This window comes from Orcinus orca, chromosome 10 (assembly GCF_937001465.1).
Source record: "Orcinus orca chromosome 10, mOrcOrc1.1, whole genome shotgun sequence".
Lineage (NCBI taxonomy): Eukaryota > Metazoa > Chordata > Mammalia > Artiodactyla > Delphinidae > Orcinus > Orcinus orca.
The window spans coordinates 9,889,588-9,905,937 of record NC_064568.1 but is presented as its reverse complement, the minus strand read 5'-3'; positions in this window follow the sequence as shown (position 1 = coordinate 9,905,937).

Sequence of the window (16,350 nt, the reverse complement as noted above, 5' to 3'; positions counted from 1 at the left end):
CAACTATTCTCAAGTTAAAAGTTATGTAAAAAACAACAAAGTAAAATACTCTATCTTAGGACACCTGTAGAGACTCAGATTTAATTTGTCTGGGGTGGAGCTTGAGCACAAGTATGTTTTAAAAGAGCCTCACATGGGCTTCCCTGGTGGCGCTGTGGTTGAGCGTCCACCTGCCGATGCAGGGGACACGGGTTCGTGCCCCGGTCTGGGAGGATCCCACTATGCCGTGGAGCGGCTGGGCCCATGAGCCATGGCCGCTGAGCCTGTGCATCCGGAGCCTGTGCTCCACAACGGGAGAGGCTACAGCAGTGAGAGACCCGCGTACAGGGAAAAAAAAAAAAAAAAGAGCCTCACATGATTCTAAGGAGTCTTAGATGAGGATTAAAGTTCATTGAATTAGTCCCATGGCACAACTTTTCCTTTCCAACATGTGCTAAAATTTGCCTTTTCAGTCCAGAGTTCTGAAATCTTCCCTACAGGTTCTTCCCACAAGCGATCCAAGTGTATTCCAAGTTTTTGAGATCCAAGTTTTTTTGAGTCCTAGTTTCTGAGAATCTAAGCCTGAGTTCTTTGAGAAAACTCAGATAATGTTTCTAAATTTAGTAGTATGTTCCGATGTCAATTAACAAAAGAAAAGTCATCCGTTCTCTTAAAAAAAGACATAAATATTATTAATTGAGATTGTAGTCTAGAAGGATAATTCAATCCCAGAATTTTGGTGCCTCAAAAGTGGCAGTTGAAATGACTGCCGTTTTAGTATCCAAATTGCATGTGGCAAACTTTGTTTTTGCTTTGCACAAGTTTGGTTTTGAAATCAGAGCAGATCAATATAACAGAAGTTAAAAGTACAGAATCATAAACTTTTGAGATTATTCAGTCTTATGGTTTTCCTCTGTGCCACATATTTCTTGGGAGGCTTCCTTGGCGTTTAGGTGGCATGAGTTCCATAACTCCACTTTGCTTCAGAGTCATCCCTGTGTAACCAATTGTTTCTTTCCTGATGTTTCCACATAGTACTCCTTAAAAAAAACCCAAAAAACAACCGAACAAAACATTCAAACAGACAAAAACAAAAAACACACGAACAAACTTCTGGTGCTGCTAAGAAAAAAAAATTTAAGCCACCAAACTAGTCCAGTTCCCCCAATTTGCAGATGAGGTATTTGAGGCCCAAAAAGGTCAAGGGCACACACTTGATTCTGATGCCCAGTTCCATCTAGAGTATGCGTGTAATGATGTTTAACCTTGATCTCAACATGAGTGTCAGTGATGGCAGCGAATCCAAACTTTGTAAGGATTTGTCTTTTTGATAACCAGATGAGCTAGATGCGCTGTTTGAGCTCAAAAATATTCAGTTGCTTACACTAAATTCTGTTATTTATGTCCATCTCTCTTCCTTCTCAGGTATCAGATCATGTAAGTTTACATTCCTTTTCAGGGCAGGTTCTGTTATGTTTCTTTGTCTTTGGATACCTGTTTCAATTAGATGTTGGAGCCAATTGAAATCAGACGCACCTGTGTGTGTGGCTCCTGTGTCTGACCACGCTGATTCCGCCAGTGAAACATGGCCTAAAGTCTTCCAAGCAGTGCCTACAAATTAGTAAAGAGTGCTGAGCTAAGGTTATGTTCTTATCTATAAAGGAAAGTTTGGGTTTTTTGGGTTTTTTTTGGTTTTGGTTCATTTGTTTGTTTGTTTGTTTGTTTTTTAACCACCAGTCTTCTAAAGATACTCAGACCAGATGTAAGGCAATTGGTTGCAAAGTTGTCAGAATATATCTCAGAAAACTCTGGGCAAATGGCACCTTAGAAATATTACCTATTCAACACAGTGAAGTTTGAAACTAATCAACTCCAATGATATAATTCACCTCCTTACCTTGAATAGTCCCTTTGGTTTAACTTTTAACAAACATAGCAATGCCAAAGAACTTTGGCCTGTCTGGTGGGTACACTTCAAAAAGCTTTAATACTTGAGACACTTTCAACTGTGCAAACACAGCCAACCATGCTTTTATTATTACCAGTTTCTGAATATGGCTGAGGAGGGAAAATGCCACTGTATTTCCTTTAAAAGTTATAATAAGATAGAACTAGCAGATAGGATATGGCCCTGAGGTGACTTAACTATAACTCTTTTAAAAGTTCTCAAGACTAAATTACCCTTAGTCTTTGACTCAGCATTTTACAAGCTAATACCAGAACATCTACTTAGACTTTATTAAAAACCCTTGAGAGAACTGTAATCGTGTTTCTGGAAATTTTTTAAAGAATTTAAAATGTCTGGAAAGAAAAATACTGGGTACTGTTAAGTACATTTTATTGAACTTCTCATTTAATTTAATTCAACATGAGTTGAGTTTTAACTTAGAAGTAAAAATTAGTGAGCAAGTGGAGAGAAACAGCACTGCTTCACTGATTAGAATAAGTGTACCCATATGTATGGGTTTTCTAGCTAACTGAACCTTATGCCCTTACACATTACTTTTATTTAATCCAAATAATTTTGTAAAGACATCTGCATACTTTCTTGCGGAGAACGTATTAATCACAATCATACCATTAATATGTTGAGGGCAGGCTCTCAGGTCAGAATGTCAGGATTCATATTCTAGCTCTGTATCTTGCTAACCCTGAGACCTTGGGCATATTATTTACCTACTCTGAGCCTAACAGTCCTCTTATATAAAGTGGAAATAATTATAATACATATCACACAGATTTGTTGTGAGGACTAGAATAAAATAATCCATTCAGATCACTCTGTGCCTAGTTTATAGTATAAAAGTATACAGAATAAAAGAAACATGAGAAACATATAGTAACTGCAAAACATGTATTGCAGTTGCTATTTTTTTTTTAAAATGTTGAGCCTTCTTTTAATTTATTTTTGACTGTGTTGGGTCTTCGTTTTTGTGCGAGGGCTTTCTCTAGTTGTGGCAAGCGGGGGCCACTCTTCATCGCGGTGCACGGGCCTCTCACTGTTGCGGCCTCTCTTGCTGCGGAGCACAGGCTCCAGACGCGCAGGCTCAGTAGTTGTGGCTCACAGGCCCAGTTGCTCCGCAGCATGTGGGATCCTCCCAGACCAGGGCTCGAACCCGTGTCCCCTGCATTAGCAGGCAGACTCTCAACCACTGCGCCACCAGGGAAGCCCGCAGTTGCTATTTTTATGGTGATGATTTAATGCACAGCCCATTCTATCTTGACCTGTCTGTCAAACTGTCAGCTATCGCTTTTCTTGCATTTTTCACCATTCTTCCCACCTCACATCCTTTCCCCAAATCCTTCTATTCTTTGCTCCTAATCTGCCATGGGTGGCACAACCTGATAAGAAGGTTTACTGAGCATAATAAGCTACTGAGGAGTCAGTAGACTCTGAGAGAATTTGGCTTTAACATAGGAGTTCAGAGCAAGGCTTTTGGCTCTCAGTCAATTTTTATTTCAGTGTTTGGGAATTTGGTGCATGGAAATTGCTGGAAATCTGATTTGTTGTTAAATGTGCTTAAACTACATAAACAGCTTAATTCTGCATACTTTCTCATTACACGTAGCCTACACATTTAATTTTAGCAATATAAAACGGAGCTCCTCACTTTCTTTAAATATATGTTAGTTGCAGTTTTAAGACAACTGTCTTATATAGAATGAATATTTTTAGATTTGGGGGTAATATTGCAAATAAAATTTATTTTTCATATGAAATTAGTGTTCCAACAACTTTTAAAATGATTTGATAAAAGAGAGGAAAGGCTTCTCATTCATTTCACTATTCTAACATATGGATTATTTCTAGTTTCGTACATTCCCTTCTAGTTCTTATGCATAAACACACAAACTCTTAAGTCATTTTGACAAAAGTAAATAACTTTATAAAAGCTAGGAATATCATGCTTTTCTTACTGTGTCTGAAAAGCTTTAACCTGAACATTATAGTTCTGAAAATAAATTTTTCTCAATCATGTACTCAATACTTAGCCAACAAAAAAATCAAGATATTCCCTTTCCAGTGGATGTGTTACTCAGTTTCAGAAAACAGAGCAAGAAAGGTATATATTAATTTACAGATGATGGTGAGAAATACTTCAAATGAAAGCATATTCAGAACCTTTTCCCCTCCAACCTTTCTCTCTGCTTATGCATATTTTAATCACATACTGACACCAATTATTGCATAAAAGACCAGAAAACCATTTTTTGAAGGTTATCAGCATCACACAGTGTTTTAATCAAACAGTGAAATAAATTAAGATTCTGGAAAGTGATTATAGTCATTTAGTACACATACACAAATGGATTGGACCACTAGAAATTTAAATTGTGCTAAGAATTTTTTTTTTTAATGTCATTGAATTCTTCCATGGCCTGCTGAAAACTTTTATTTTTTTTCCCAAGAGTCATAGTTTATTGTCACTGAGTTGGGAATGGGTTCGGCTTGAGTGATTTTGTTCATTAACGTTCTTTCTGAAATAACGGATGTTCTAGACAGGAAAACATCCTGAGCTAGAAATTCTCATATATATACAATGGAAAGAGAACGGGGCATGCTGCTGTCATACTGGTACATGTGTATGTTTGTAAGAATAGGAGATGGAGGAAGTCTCATTTCTCTTGAAATCTTGGGGCTTTCTTAAATAATTTTTATTATTAAATGAAAAACAAATAATTTGTATGAAAAACTGTGAATGGTTTAGAAAAGCTGTTAACCAAAAGTTGCATCATATTATAATCAATGGTGTTTAAAATAAATAAATGAATAAGCTCTAAACATTTTTATATATCATATCTTTATTTGGAATCTCATTTGTTCTTGATTTAAATATATTTTTGCCTTTAATAGTCGGTATTTAGGTGGCTAATACAGATCATCAGCATGATCTGTAATTGCACAACTTAACCAGTGTCCCTACTGTTAGTGTTCAAGAGTTAAGGGCAGGCAAAGTGTTGGCCCTGACTCTTAGTGACCGTGCAGTGTTTGAGACTGCGCAGTGCTTGTGTCTCTGCTAGGGGGGCTACGAAGCATGTGTTTCCTCTGGCCTCTCCTCCCGGTTTCTGTCTTCCCCATTTTATCACTTGACCTCTTTCTGACTCTAGCCTAGCTACATCATCTTGACTATCTTGATCCTGACTGGGTCTTCATTTAGTAGTTTTGCTTTTCTGTTTTTGACCCTGAATTGTTACCAAGTCACCCAGTCATCACTGTCCAAAAAGAAACACTGCAGCTCCTCCCTTTAGCAAATTCCCTCTTTAAATTGTTGGCCATATATCTATTTTCTTCTTTGGATAGTAAACGACATAAAATCCACTTGCATCCCTGAAGCTCACATCAATGATTCTCCAGTCCAGCTGAAAACCACTCCCTGGTTCACCGTGATAAAACCATTAAGCAGGCATATTTCAGGTCAGAAGTTTCTGATAAAGTGAGTGCATGATGAAAACATAATTAGACCCGAATTGTTTAGACTCCTGAGCTGTCCGTAAATATAAAGTAGCTGCTTTTCACAGCTCCCAGTCCTCTACCTTTCCATATTGGAATTGACAGCTGCTATACAATTTAAAAATGAAATATCCAATTTTTGATAACAGCTATTCTTTGGGGCTTTGACCAGAGAAAGACTCCATTAAGCATCGTCGTTGGCTTGGCACGTACAAAGGCTAATTTAATTCTTTCTTCCAGGTCACTCTACATCATGTCATCTCAGTCTTGACTTGGGGGTTTCTAAAGGAATTCAACTACAAGGTTCTTTCCCCCCTCACATATTATTGTAGAAATAGTGGTTGGCAGTAGTGACGTCAGCATACCTATCATGATTTCCTTCCATCTCGGGGACTTAATAGTGCAGATTCTACTGGAATTCACTCTGTCATCACTCTTGGTTGCTTTTATCTTCCACTTAACTCCTCTGCCTTCCACTTCCCTGCATTCTTCATGTCAGTGCCATTTTACAATTATTTACTGTGCCAGTGGTTTTGCTAGTGCCAGAATAGAGGCTCATGCATGATAAAAAGGGCAATACAAGACATGACTGAAACCGAGAGAATAACTGACACTACTGTGTTAGAGAACATCACTGAACCTAGTTCTTAGAGACCAGGTAGGTCTGTGGAGCACATTTAGAGGAGAATGCAGCAATGGGAAGTAATCAGGTGAAAAGCTGACATCAGAAAGTTCCTGGCATAAGTGGTAAGAAGCAAACTATGGAGACTGGGTTTGGAGGTTAGACTTTTGTATTTAGATTGAGCCATGACAGCTTTGCAGGAGAGCTAGTCTCTCAGAACATAGTGTCAAGATAGGACTTTAGGCATGAAATAAAGTGAGAAAAATTGCCATTTAGGAGATTGAGTATAAAAATGGCCACAGTTGTTTCTGCTTCCCTCTATCTATGCTGTCTGCATTGTGAATCTTCATTTCTCCCATCAAGGAATCCATTTCCCGATCTCTTACACCTGGGCTGGCTTTGTGGCTTAAGACCTGCTTTGGCCAATAGAATATGGCTGAAGTGGCAGTGGGCCTGTTCTAAGCCAGAGTATCAGAAGCCCTTGCCTTCTTCCTCTTGCTCTCTTGGATCCCTGCAAGCTGCCAGGTGAACAAGTCCAGTGCAGCTTGCTGGAGGGCGAGAGACCACGTGGAGAAAGGGAAGCTTTGCCTGCTGAAACTGTCCTGGACCAGGCAGGCCTCAGGCCTCAGCTGACCTGTAAGCAATCTCGTACGCATCAGTAAATCCAACCAAGACTAGAAGAACCACCTGTTCCTAAGTGCCAACTTACAGAATCATACGCTTAATTCTTTTTTTTTTTATACATTTATTTTATTTATTTTTACTTTTGGCTGTGTTGGGTCTTCGTTGCTGCGTGCGGGCTTTCTCTAGTTACGGCGAGCTGGGGCTGCTCTTCCTTGCCGTGCATGGGCTCCTCACTGCAGTGGCTTCTCTTGTTGCAGAGCATGGGCTCTAGGTGCGTGAGCTTCAATAGATGTGGCACATGGGCTCAGTAGTTGTGGCGCACGGGCATAGTTGCTCCACGGCATGTGGGATCTTTCCAGACCAGGGCTCGAACCCCTGTCCGCTGCATTGGCAGGCAGATTCTTAACCACTGCGCCACCAGGGAAGCCCCATACGCTTAATTCTTAATCATATGCTTAATGGTGCTTTTTCATATGTTAAATAAATGGCCGTATGTTAAATAAATGGCCACTAAATCACTAAATATGAAGATGGTTTATTATGCATAAATTCTCTTTAATGAAAAAGTGTTTGGATTCCATATTAGAAGGCAAGATCCATTCAACATCATTGTAAGACCATATTAATATTGAACATCCAAGATATTAATTCAGTATTTTTTTCCCAGAGTATGGAACTTGTTCTGGATTTAGAATGGGCTTAAGAGCCACAGCTCTAGGCTCTAGACTGTGGGCGAAATTATAGAGATTGTTGCTGGAAGAAGTATTTTGAAAAACAAGTCAACTAAACTGTCTTCATTCATTACACAAATGTATTAAAAGGGAAGCTGGCCCAAAAGAAGTTAAATGGTAGAAATTTTCCCTTTAATATTTTAAATGCTAGTTAAGGATTTTGCTAATCAAAAGTGTATAAAACAAATGATAGTATTGGCAAGGTTGTGGAGAAACTGGAATGCTTGTACACTGTTCTTGGGAATGTAAAATGGTGCAGCCACTATGGAAAAGAATATGGTGATTCCTCAAAGAATTAAACATAGAATTACCATATGATTAGGTAATCACACTTCTGGTTATAGATCCAAAAGAACTGATATCAGTATCTTAAAGTGATATTGGCATTCCCATGTTTGTTGTAGCATTATTCACAATAGTCAAGATATATAAATAACTTACATTGTTCATTGATAGATGAACAGATAAAGAAAATTAGGTATATGCATGCAGCGGAATATTATTCAGCCTTAAAAAAAGTAAATTCTACTGTACGCAACAACATGGATGAACTAGGAGGACATTGTGCTAAGTACAATAAGCCAGTCACAGAAGGAAAAATAGAGCATGATTCCACTTACATTAGGTATCTAAAATAGGCAAGTTCAAAGAAACAGCGTGGATTGGTGGTTATCAGGGGCTGGGGAGAGAGAGAGATGGGGAGTTGCTGTGCAGAGGATGTATGTTTTCAGTTATGCGAAATGAATTCTAGAGACCTACTGTAGCACATTATGCCTGTAGTGAACACTACTTGTGCACTTAAAAAACTGTCAAGAGGGTAGATTGCATGTTAAATGTTCTTATCACAGTAAAAAACAATTGCAAAAGGAGATCAATATGAACTAATATGATTTTTCAGTTGTTTTTTCCACATAAACAGATATATGAGATTTAATGGTTGCAACTACTTTGTCATTAACTTTCAGAAGAGAAGAGAATCATAGAGACTGTGTACTACAGTTCTGACATTTTGTAATTGTTAAAAAGGATCCTGATTAGATCCTGTAAATAGTAAATGGAAGAACTTACTGTAGCATTCATTCATTTCTCTTCATCTGGTGCTTTGCCTATATAATCTAATGAGTTCTTTCACAAGTTAAATTAGTAGAGAATATTTATCTCCAGGCCAAAGTAAAAACAGATGTGAGTTTAATTTTGCAAAAATTGTTTACCTTGAAGGTTCTTCCCATTCTTCCTCAGGCACTGTTATAATTGCTATTCCGATGGCATATTCCATTGCTAAGACATTTTTCCCCTAAAATATTTTTAAGAGCCTCAGGATCTACTGCCTACTAATTGGTAAGAGAGCTATAACTTAGATTATTCTTGGAAAGAAAGAACTAGGTAGAAATGTCATCACAATTTGTATTTTCAACCTAAAGGAGAGAAGGCTGATAGAGTAATTTAATAATGTTCCTCCAGATCATGAAGAGTTTATACAGTAGCATTGGTGACCAAATTTTGTCCATTTTTTTCGTGTGTGTACATGAGCACAAAGAGTGTAAGAAAAGAAGTCTGAGCTTTAGTGCTTTCTGGTAACTTGTAAGTCAGTTAAGTGTGGCATGAAGACATACCCATTAAAAAAAGTATGCTACTGTCTTAATCCAGGCTTCTGTAACAAAAATACCATAGACTGGGTGACTTAAACCAGAAACATTTATTTCTCACTGTTCTGTAGTCTTGGATGTCCAAGCTCAAAGTGTCAGCAGCTCCGGTGTCTAGTGAAGGCCTATTTCCTGGGTTGCAGATGGCGGTCTTCTCCTCGTATCCTCAATGGTATAGAGCAGAGAGAGGAAGCAAGCTCTCAGATCTCTCCTTTTTAGTCTAAATATATTAACCCAGTAGGAGGGTCATAGCTCCAAAGATAACTGGCATAGAGACTAGCCATACCATCGCCCACAGTAGACCATGATACTTATATGAAACAGAGAATCCCGTTATTTCTAAAGGGCCCCTGATGGAATTCCCTTAAATCTGGAAAAACTCTCATTTTTGTTAGCCTAGGAAAGCGGGGATCTCATTTTAGACTTTCTAGATATTTCATTGGCACTTTCATATGTTTCACTGACCCATCAGTTCCTTTTTCTTTAACTCTAGTTTTGCTTTAAACTCTAGCATTGCTTGTAGTACAAAGGAGGCACTCACAGACTGTTGCAAGAGTGAATAAACGAGTGGACTCTGTTGGCGATGCTTTCCTAAGAGCAGCTGTGAGTAGTAGCAGTGGGTCGATATAAGCTTCTCGAGGCAGGCATGCTGTTTGTTACTACTTCTGCATTTTCCTGGGCACTCAGCTCATTGCTGCATAGATGGTAGGAGCTTATCTGATTCTTGTCGAACAGAATAGGTTCAGTGCCCATGGGATGTTAAAATGGAAGGAAAATAAAATTCTGACCTTTTCCTTATTGAGCTTTAAGAATAATATTATACACAGGAGTGTCGTTATATATTTATCTGAGTAAATTCCTATTATGGTAAGCACTGAAGAAAGTATCTGGTATATCATGGATATTTATCTCCTTACCGTCTTTGTCTTAACTCTGTGAAGCTCTGTGCATTAATTCATAAACCTGCGGAAACAACTTACTGAAAAAATGCAATTTTTGTTGTGGAAAAGCCCACGAAGCCCAGCGTTTTTTGATTGCTGGCTCTCCTTGAACAGCCTCTTTACTCTGTGCTCTGCACTTGCTGCCCTCTCTAGACTCATGATTCAGATGTTCTAGGTGATTTATGGTTGCTTATGACTCTCAGTTTCTGAGACTGTGCAGGGGCAGCTGAGCCATCTTGTCACATTATGTCGTAATATTATGTCCCTCAAACCATGGGCCTCAGCCCACAAGTAGCAACTCCAGATTAGCTTCACAGTGCACTTGGCGTTTACTATTCATTCTTGACCCCAGAAGAGCAGTCAAAGAATGTGAACAGGGCCTTCCCTGAGAGTGCGGTGTGGCTACTGCAGTGATGTGTAATTGTCACAGCTCCCTGCTTTGTGTCAGACTTTTTGGAGGTGACATTATGAGTGTTATCTCATAGTGGTGGGCAGTGTAGTGTCAGGGTTAAAAATGGTAGCTGAAGAGTTAGACTGTCCCTAAAACTTGACTCCACAATGACCATGAGCCGGTTGTTCAAACTCTCAGTTTCTTCAACTCTACGGTGGTACCCATAATAGATCATTATAATAATAATAATTGTTGTAAAGACTAAATGAAGTGTTTGATGTCTATTAAGCACTCAATACGTGTCAGCGAGTCTTATTTTTATAGTCTAATCTCCAGTTAAAATTAATATCGCTTTAAAGTCAGAGAGGCCTAGGTTGGAATCCTGTTGGTACTTTTGAACTTTATGATCGTTTTTACACTGATTGCAAAGGCAAACGTGAGCACAGGTTGGTTTGTATAATGTTATCAACGAATTAGAGATGCACATATTGCATGGTATCATCAGGGTGGCTATTTCAGCCAGGCCACCAGATGTCCGAGCAGCGGGTTTTACATCCAGCAGCCATTCAGGTTGATCACTGTCCCTGTCATACTGATTGTGTTGCAGTTTAATATCACACCATGACCTTAGTATCAAAGTAATTTTTGTTGTTGTTGTTATATAAAACAGAGACATTCAAGAAATTTCAAAGGAGGAAAAATAATTATTGTGAGGATACCCATAGCTGGGAAGCTTCAGAAACTGGCAAATCTATGAACTGGCTATTCTCTTCCTTTTTTTCTCGGAACACACATGGGTCCTTTCTGTGTTGTTTCTCTGTTTTCTTGACATACTACCTACGTATCATGGCTTCCTCAGAGTTTTTTCTTTTGCAGGGGTATTTTCTGTTTTCTCCTCTTCCTTTATGCCTTTCTCATACTATTCATTGTTCCCATTTCTTTGTGTTCTTAGTTCAAATTCCTGAGGGGGTGATCAGGTCACCTACCTCATGCCTTTTGGAAGCCAGCTGCTCTGTAGACAGCTCATGTTTTGTTGACTGCTCACCTGAGCTCTGTAGCTGAGGCCAGGGAGCAGGCTGCATCGCAAGGTACACAGCATGGCTCCACAATGTGAGGGCGATGGGCAGAGCAGTTTCCCGGCAAATCTGTGTGGCTGCAGCACGCACGGTGACATCTGTGCGTCGGTCATAGCACCCATGGATGCCCTGACTTTGGTTCATTTGGCGTTTTAGTAGTTTATTTATTGCAGCAGTTCTGTTGAAGAGAATGATTGTTGATTCTTGTTGAGGCTTGGATATTAGAACCGAGAAGATAAATTGAATCAGGTACTGAGTAAATGGTCCAGTCAGAGGAAATATCTAAAGAGAATTTCAGGCACTTCCTTTAAAACAGTGGTATATTTAACTAAAGCAAACATTGGTCTAAAAATGGGCCTTTTAAGTCACAAAAGTATAGTGTCAATATTGCTCATGATACAGTAAACAAAACAAAATAGAATGAACACATAAAGAGATATTAGGATATGTCATTAGATAACAGGTTTTTTTTTTGGTTTTTTTGTTTGTTTGTTTTTTGTGGTACGCGGGCCTCTCACTGCTGTGGCCTCTCCCATTGCGGAGCACAGGCTCCGGACGCGCAGGCTCAGCGGCCATGGCTCACGGGCCCAGCCGCTCCGCGGCATGTGGCATCTTCCCAGACCAGGGCACGCACCCATGTCCCCTGCATCGGCAGGCGGACTCTCAACCACTGCGCCACCAGGGAAGCCCGATAACACAGTTTTGACCTGCACATAGATATTTCCTGATTATTAAGGAACATTTTCAACTGTCCAGAATGATTTAGCTGCTGTTTTGTAGCATGTCTGGAAGATGATTTTTTTTTTAACCATGGGAAAGAAATGCTGCCACAGTCATATGCTAAAACACCCTGCAATCATCAGTAGTTTGAAGTACTCAATAATGAATGCTTATAAAGGAAATATTGTTTAAACCATGGAAGAATGAGAATCAGTTATTCTATTCCTGTGTTGCTCCTTGGGCAAGACATACTAATTTGTTAACAAATTTACCTCTTTATCTTTTTTAGCTTTAAATAAAATTTAGTCACCAAAGTGGATGTTTGGGGATCATCAGAATATTAAATTTTCCTGCTTGACTTCCCAAAATTCAGCAAGGCACCAAGACAGCCCAATGTTGTTAAGTAAATAGAGGAATAAATAGCTCCATGTTTTTCAAATCTGTGAAGTTAGCAACATGTAGGTTTCTTGCATGTTTAAAAACTACAGCTTAAGCCTCATGCCCGTGACACAGACGGAAGAAAACAACAGGCTCTGTTCACTGTGTCCAGTTGTATAGGTCTTGGCCATCACGGGTTCTGTTGTGATTTTTTTTCCCTTTTTGAATTTAATTTTCAGTCATTCTAAGCACAGTACTTTGTAACATCAGTATTTAGCGTGAGCTTCCTTAACATCAAGGACTGACTTGAGTTGTGTCAGACTCAAGAGACAGCGTTGAAAGCCAGCACACTGAGTAGAACCATTTATCCATTTAGATCACAGCTGATTATAACACCAACAGCTGTTTAGCAGTTTTCCTGCTCCACACACTGATCTACAAAAATAGGGGTGTTCTTACACATATTAATTTTGAGAAAAATTAAAAACAAAGCAACTTCAAACTAATCTTGTATTTATGTCCTAAAAACAAAGTTTTTTGTACTTATTTTATCATAAAACTTGTCTTATTTAATATAAACGTGGCATTTTGTCTGTTTTGTTTGACATTTTGCCAATGTTATTTTATTTGTTACCTAAACACAACATATAAATTATTTTTGGTCTTTATACATCTGCTGGTCAAAATATGACATGTTTAAGTGCTTTCAAATGTTTTAAAGAAAAAACCTGGCCTGTGCCATGAGGATCACATGAGATCACTGTATGGTAATATTGCCAGGGAGTAACGTGGGTAGGGTTTCACGAACTTAGCAGAGCCTGAAAGCGTGAAGCACAACCAAGAAGCTTTTCTCAGACATGATGTGTTTGAGGTTTGAAATAGAGTGAAGACTGATGAGTGGGGAAGAAGTGAGGATTGTAAGTGTGCAAAAAATTGAGCATCATTTGCTGATGTTTGGATAGTATGACCAAAGCACATATAAAGATTGCAGATATCTCCAAGATTCCAGGTTAGGGGAATCTCAAGCAATACCCATTAAGCATTTAGCCCTAAACATGTGATGTGACGTGGTGCCTCTGTGTGTGTGTGTGTGTGTGTGTGTGTGTGTGTGTGTGTGAGAGAGAGAGAGAGAGAGAGAGAGAGAGAGAAAGAGAGAGAGAGGACATGAGAAATGAAAAATATCACCATAAATAAACGCTTAGTTCTGTCTTATTTAGCCTCTGGTGCTTGGGGATCAAAGGAGAAGGTTGTGACTTGAGTTTGACTTTGAAGTCAATGGGACGAATATAGTTTGGCAAGTGCTCCATAAAGTGACCCCCAATGAATGAAGGTGACCTCCTCTTGTGTGATCTTTTCCCTTGAGTGTGGACACAACCTGTGGCTTACTTCCTTCTAACCTGTCGAATATAGGAAAAGCAATAGGATGTCTTTCCAATCATATATACATATATATGTGTATGTCATATATGTATAATATATGACATATACATATATGCCACATATCTCTGGTTCTATGGTTATATATATGTATATTATACACACACACACAGTTTTGAGCAGAGCAGACCAGAGTGAGATATGAGATTGTAGGATGAGTGCCGTGTCTTGCTGGCTCTGAAGAATTGAGCTGCCATGTTGAGAGAGGACCTGTAAGGGGGCCACATGGCAGGGGACTGTGATGGCCTCTAGGAGCTGAGAGCAGCATGCAGGCAATAGACAGCAAGAAAACAGAGACCTCAGTGCCACTGTTGGCTGGAGCTGAATTCTGCCAACAAACACGTGAACTTGGAAAAGGAGCCTGGGCGCCAGAGAGGGGTGCAGCCCAGCTGGGACCTTGATTGTAGCCTTGTGCGATCCTGAGCAGAGGATTCAGCTAAACCTTGCCTAGACCTCTGACCCGTGGAAACTGTGAAATAATAGATGTGTGTTGCTTTAAGCCACTACATTTGTGAAAATTTGTTAGGTAGCAATAGAAAACTAATACAGGTGGATAGGAAAAATAGATGAATATATTTTAGATATATAGAGCAACCTGCACTAAGGTACAGAGGTCAAAATAAGGTTGACATATTCTCCTTCTACTCATATATCAAACATGTATTTCCTGAATGCCTACTGTGTGCTAGTGCCCTACCAGGAAACCAGTAAGGGGAATTGAAGTTAAGAGAACTTAAGAGACTTGCCCAAGGCTCCAAAGGAGAAATGTGTAAGAATACCAGGATTCTGTGGGGAAAGAGAAGCCATGTTTATGTGACACCACAACTAATTCATAGGGGCTTTGAGTCCTTAATCTCCATCTCTGGGTATATCTTGTTTTGTGTTGTTTCCTTTGCCTTACAGCTTAAATTTTGTATAAGATCAACGTGAAAGGAGTCAATTTCCCTAGTGTCCAGGGATGCAGTAGAATAAGTAAAGAATAAATAACTGGGATTATCTCTGTGAAATATTCAGAGTTTTCTAAAACAAAAGTATACTCTTTCTCTGCTAAGTTTCCCAGAGTGTAGAAAAGAATGCTGAAATTTGGGGGAAAAAAAGAAATAGATCCTGAAGAAAAGTAGAAACAGGAGCTGAATTGCTGTTTTGATCTTAGAACTGGAAGGTCTAGGTCCATAAAATATTAAGAACTTTAACCTTTGGTCTGACTAAATTGGAGCTGTTAAACTGGAATTCTCAGAAACCTCTCTGAACTAGAATTACTGCTTCTGCAGCTTTGTTCAATTGAAATTTCTGATTTTTTTTCCCCTATAGCGTGAGAACAGGAAAAGACCTTTGTTCAGCTCAATAGTTTGAATGAATCAGTATTTGTAAATAAAATAAAATCCCTTTTGGAATGAGTACTATGGGCGCTCTGTCCAGATCTCCTTGGGTCCCTATTCCTCTTTGGCTGCATTCCTCTCCTGACTTGGGTTTGCTTTGCTTGTAGGTTGTACCTGCACTTCTCTTAGGACAGCTGCCCTCAGGCGCCTGAAATGCCTTTACCCACATGCTGCAGAGTTCCTGGGAGCTAACTTCCCACCTTTCCAGCCCTTTCTGCAGCAGTGCCCCTTAGTCCCTGAATAACTAAAAGCCCAAGCACTTTGCCTGGAGTTGGATAACTGAGTTTAATTTATGTTCCTGCGACCACTGCAAGAATAGACATGGGAGCGAGACATCACCTAAAATTCCATCCTTCCCTCTCTTTCCTGCTCTGCTTGCCTTCTGCAGTCCCTTACTAATCTCCCTTGGGAGCACTTCTCTAATAAATAAATAAACGTTCACCCAAATCAAATCCCAATCTCAGAGTCTGCTTCTAGGGAACCCAACCTAAGACAGGTATCTTCTTTTCTGCTTGCTGAAACATAATCTTGGTTATCAATTCAGAATTGCCAAAGTAATAGGTAAAAAGAGAGATATTTAAAAATAGGTAGATGACTTTTAATAAATTGTAATAATTTTTTTAAATTGTAATCTATTTTGGATATTAAAATAGTCACAATAATTGTTGAGTTACAAATAAAATAAAGTAAATTAAATATTTCACTTTAGCTGCTATTCATATCTTGACAAATTTTCCCCCATTTCCACCTCCAACTGAGAATAAATCTTTGAGTGTGTTTACTAATTTTTCTTACATTAAATTTTGATTCTAATCAACATACAGAATTATACCCTGCTTTGTTATACAAAGATGGTTTAGTTATCTAATATATTTTAAAATAAATAGCAACCCCTTTCATGTTTTAAACTTCAAAAAGAAAAAAATGAAATGAAGGGAGGAAGGAAGGAAGGAAGAAAAAAAAGAAAGATGAAAGAA